Source organism: Lycium ferocissimum, chromosome 7 (assembly GCF_029784015.1).
Source record: "Lycium ferocissimum isolate CSIRO_LF1 chromosome 7, AGI_CSIRO_Lferr_CH_V1, whole genome shotgun sequence".
NCBI classification, from domain to species: domain Eukaryota; kingdom Viridiplantae; phylum Streptophyta; class Magnoliopsida; order Solanales; family Solanaceae; genus Lycium; species Lycium ferocissimum.
In genome coordinates this window covers 51,498,752-51,503,898 of record NC_081348.1, presented here as the reverse complement: position 1 = coordinate 51,503,898, position 5,147 = coordinate 51,498,752, and the positions used below count along the sequence as shown (strand labels likewise).

General features: G+C 34.2%; 1 long non-coding RNA gene across 1 annotated transcript; it reads left to right on the top strand.

Moving 5' to 3' along the window:
• The first annotated feature begins 2,056 nt into the window (after positions 1-2,056).
• On the top strand, positions 2,057-4,832 carry LOC132062961 (uncharacterized). Its single transcript, XR_009416284.1, has 3 exons — positions 2,057-2,508; positions 3,169-3,212; positions 4,409-4,832. It is a non-coding gene; the product is annotated as an uncharacterized LOC132062961 (long non-coding RNA).
• The last annotated feature ends 315 nt before the right edge of the window (positions 4,833-5,147 follow it).

The following is a 5,147-nucleotide window of genomic DNA, read 5'->3' as shown; positions in this document are numbered from 1 at the left end:
CACACACACACACACACACACACACACACACACATATATATATATATATATATATATATATATATATATATATATATATATATATATATATACATACATACATACATACGTATATATGAGCATACAAATGATTTTATCATGCATTGCATTTTGTGCCATTTCCGATATTCGATTTTCTTTTGCCTATATTAATGTCACATTTTATCTTAATTATGTTGTTTCTCTCCCGCTTACATATCGGTATTTTTTATCCATCGACGTCCCATTGCACGGGACGCTCGCATTTCGTCGCATACTCGACGATTTATCGAGGAGCAACCCCGGTGGGACTCTCCGATCCGGCGGTGTTAGCAAGTGCCACTACTCCGGCTTGCTTTATTTTGGGTACTTTCTGTTAGTTTAATATATGTATATAAGTATGCTCTTAGAGGCTCATGGACATTGTGGGATATGTAATTATTATGTGGCCTTGTCGGCCTTGTTTTGGCTTCTTGATATGTTTCTGATAGCCCTGTCGGCTTTATGATATACTTTATGTGTAGCGACCTTGCCGGTCACTTACGTACATGTGTGTTGAATTATTAAGTATTTTTCGATGTTGCCTTTCCTTTCTGCGAGCAAATATTCTTTGAGTTCTGGCACGTGAAGTCCAAGTAACGGTTAAGTCAGGTGACTTCGACCTACGGGTCGGAGCCTGTCATACTCCTCATCGGGGGTGTGACAATATCTTCCCTATCGTATGATTGAAATTTCTCTTATTAGTTATTTAATCTTAGTAGACTTAATTCTTGAGTTCCATGTTGATTAATTTCTTCCAGCTTGTGCAATCTAGATTGTTTATCTTTTTCTTAACTTGTTTTATACTAGTATAATCTAATAGGATGGATCTCTATTCATGTTGTTTTTATGTTCTCTTGATTCACTATCTCTTAAGTTGTAACAGTGTCTAAAGAATTTTTGCTAAAGTCATACAGAAGTATGCATGATATCGTGTTCGTGTTCGAACTTCTTCTTGTGAATCTTACATGAGGTTTTAAAACAAATACCGAAAATTAACCAAACCATACCAATACCGAAGAGAAATAAAGATAACTAGACGGTTTCGAAAAGACTAATTTACGTTATACAAAATAAAAAGCCAAAAAATTGATACAATATAAATTTTATAAAATGACCGTCCAAACATTACCATTGACACCCCTAGTTCAAAGAAAGAATAGAGGATTACATAACACTCAATGTAGTTAAGAATTTTTTTAAAAAAATTAACACTTTTGACCTTCCAAAACCTTGGCCAAACATGTTATTAGTCGCACTAGTGAATTAGTATAATTTTGATTATTCGGACCAATGAATCTGACCTAGTTGACTAGTAAATTGGCATAAAGATGGGTTAATCGGCTTAATGAATTGGCACGGGTCTAAATTAATCCACTAATAAATCAATATATTGAACAAACATAATTATTGTGATAAATGAAGTGGAGTTATTTAGTTTTATTTTACGGAAAAGGCTCAAATATGCCACTGATCTATCGGAAATAGCTCATTTATGTCATTCGTCAATAGTTTGGCTCGTTCATGCCACCGTCATTACCATAATGGCTCATCTATGGTATCGCCGTTACCAAAATGGTTGATTCATGTCATTTTCTATTAACATCGGTTTTACAATTCCTGATATGACATTTGGCCTCCAATTAGAGATCCACGTTGTTGTTTAATCAAACCAGCCTTTTAAATCTCAAATTAATAAATCCGATCCAAATTAATGAAAGTTGGCATGAATGAGCCATTTTGATAACGGCGATAGCATAAATGAACCAAACTATTGATGAATGGCATATATGAGTCATCTCTGATAGTTCGATGGCATATTTGAGCCTTTTTGTTTATTTTATGTTTTAAATCAATTTTAAAATCTATATATATATAAATATATAAATGCAGGACATAGGCACGCCTAAGTGGCGCTCTCTTTGATCAGCATTCACATTTATTTTTTTTTATCATTTTTTTTGCACCTTCTCATTTTAAAAACGGTTTAACAAAATAGTTTCTCATCCAAAAAAAAAAAAAAAAATACCGTTACATTAATATCCTTCCGAAAAGCCGCTTCACTAAGACCAACTAATTGTGGCCCCTTCAAAGGCTTTTCCCCTTCCAAAGTAAAACTCCTAACCCTTAAATTGTGTCTTTCACAGGCCACCTCTTTTATGCACTTTGTGGAAAGCCTGTTAGATGTAACGAATGTGCTTGATGCTGCAAAGTTTTTGTCCATGGAATCATTGGAAATCTGTAATTCACCAAAAAAATTGACATGTTATGTTTCTTGGCTTCTACCCCTCAAGTGAAAAGGCATCAGAGATACCCTTAAGTTTTATTTTGATGTCGTTCAGATGACGCATATCTGATAAAAGAGTTTTTGTGATTTTTGTTCAGGTTTTGCGCAAATAGGGTGTTCACATCCTAACGGCCTACCGCCTACTGCAAAGATTGTTCATACTGGTCCGGTGCTCGCCTCTGTTTTCACCTATTTGCTTCATCTGCTCAGCTTCACGCCTAAATTAATTCATGTATCGAGTTTATTCTTTTTAGAATCTTTATTTGGCTTGAGATTAATTCTTCTTTTATTTCTATCTATTTCTCAGTCTCATTTTTTGTTTGCATAACAGATCAACTCTATTTGTTACCGAATTTTTCCTCTTGGAAAATCTACAAGGCGTCTTCTCACTTCTTCACTTATCTTATATGTTTGTCTTTTGATTTAATTATGTGAAAATATCTTATCAAGGGATTATAGTGTGGCTTGTTCAATAGGTTCATCTTCATTATTTGGACTCTATTATAGTTTATTCAGATATGTGCTTTTGTCAATATTGTTTAATATGGGATTTTTCCACTTTACTGTTTCTATGCTTAAATAAGATGGTGCTAAAGCGCTTATCACTCGCGTAGCCTTAACAAAATAAATAAGTATCTCCCACTTGAATTTACCACACGCCGAACGTTAATTTAGGCCGCTTAAGTTTACTTCATGCTAATTGTTTATTTGAACCTTTTTTATACTAAATATTGTTACTACAATCTTACTTATACTAGAAATTCTCTGTCCTCTTTGTTTTGCTTTGTTTTTGTGTGTTGATTGTTGGGAATGTTATATTGCAGGTCAGCAATGTATTGTTGCACAAAGTGAACAAAACACACGTTTTGTAAGTATGACATCAATTTGTGCTTTATTTTTTGTTTTTATTTTGTACAAATTGTTATTCTTGAGGGTTATGAATATTGACTTGATTCTTTGTGAATTTTGTTTCCGAAGAACATTGGTATCCTCTACTTCTGCTGATAGAGGGTTGTTCTCTTTATTGATCCATCTTTATGTAGTACGTTTCTGCTTCAAAAAGGGCTAATTGAGTTTCTACTATGAAATTTATACTGAGAATGAGATGCTTTTATTCATTCCAATTTTCAATTTGAAACTCATGTAATTTACTTATTTTTCTTTTTGTTAATCCTGAGACTGAGATATATCGATGAGAAATCTCATTACATCACATTATTAGATATGGTATATAAAACAAAAGGAGACTCTAATAGAATTGACTGTTGAGTTTATAAAATTCTCAAACACAGTTCTGAAGGAAAGGAGCTTGTCCTGTAATTGCCTCCGTTTTCCTTTAAATTGGCTTTTCTAAAATAGCGCACAACCTATCCTATCCGAGTTCGAGTTTACCTATTGCACTTCGGACAGCCATCCGTAGCATCATGAGGAACCCCCCCCCCCCCCCCCCCCCCACCTTTCGAGGTACAAAAAGAGTACGGTACAAAGGAGGTTGGTCTTTCTCAACGTGGGTGTATAGCACGAAAAAAATAACCATGGATAATTAAGATTTCTCAATTAATTGATAAATTGAATTTGCGGCCACTGTGCCTTTTGTTGAATTGGTATTCTTCCACATTATTCTCATCTGTAAGGTATGATCGTTTCATATCATCATTTCAGTTATTTATATGCATTCTTCATTTGAAATTTTTACTTATTTTTTTGAAATCACGTAAATTGAATAATTGCTAATCTTCTTCATTTCTGTATTCTTTAGCTTGTGCACAAAAGAATAGTACTCAAGTAATGTATAGATATGGCGAGCAAACCAAAAATCTACGAGTTGTTCCTGTTCTTTTATGAGATTGAACACTTTGAGATTCGAAAATGTCAATAACTGAACCTTTTAAGACTACTTTGTGAGAATTATATTTGAGTTTGATCTTTGCGTTTTGAATGAATTTTGGTGTAAAGCTGGAGAAATTTTGACCCTTCCCTTGGATATTCTTCAAGCTTTGCTTTCACTTTTCTCCCTTTTGTTTCTTGCATCTCGCTTATGGTATGAATCATGATGAGAAATAGGCTGCTAGAGTTTTGCACAGGGCACAAAATTGCAAGAGCTTTGCTTCAACCACAAGGGATTTCTGGACAAATGGCTAGGAGGAATGCTCCAACTTAAATAAGGTAGACGCCTTTGCAATGCTCCAAACTTTTAATTTGGCTATTTTTTTTAATCCTGAAGAATGTTTCTTCTGTGATTGTGCGGGTTTGACTGAAGTTATGGAGTGATAAGAAATAGGAGTTAAGGTATGTGTTATGTTGATAAGAGTACCCTATCTCTCTTTCATTCATGATTACATAATTGAACAGACAGAGAAGCTAACGACCTCCAGATGCATTCATTTACTAACGATAGTTTCAAAAGTTTTCCTTACGTAATTGTGATGTGTAAATTAATTTTCAATTCCTATATTTGTGGACAAGTTGACTTATAGATGGTGAGCCACCAAAGGATTCTTTTTCTGCTACATTCCTAATGCATGTGTTTATGGTGATTTTCGGAATATATGATATAATTCGGGCGGGGACAAAAGGGGCTGAAAGTTTTGCATCTGAATATTTCTTTATACCATATAATTCTTTTTTGTATAAAGATTTCGCAATGAGAAATAGATAGAGCATGGAACCAACCTGTCCAAGAGCAGCTATTATGTTGTCAGTGTCAATGATTGCATAATGAAATTTCCTGAGATATTGGAATGCAAAGTCGATAAGTTCCCAACCTTTTATTTGAGGCTCACCCTTGCTGAGAAGTTGAAAG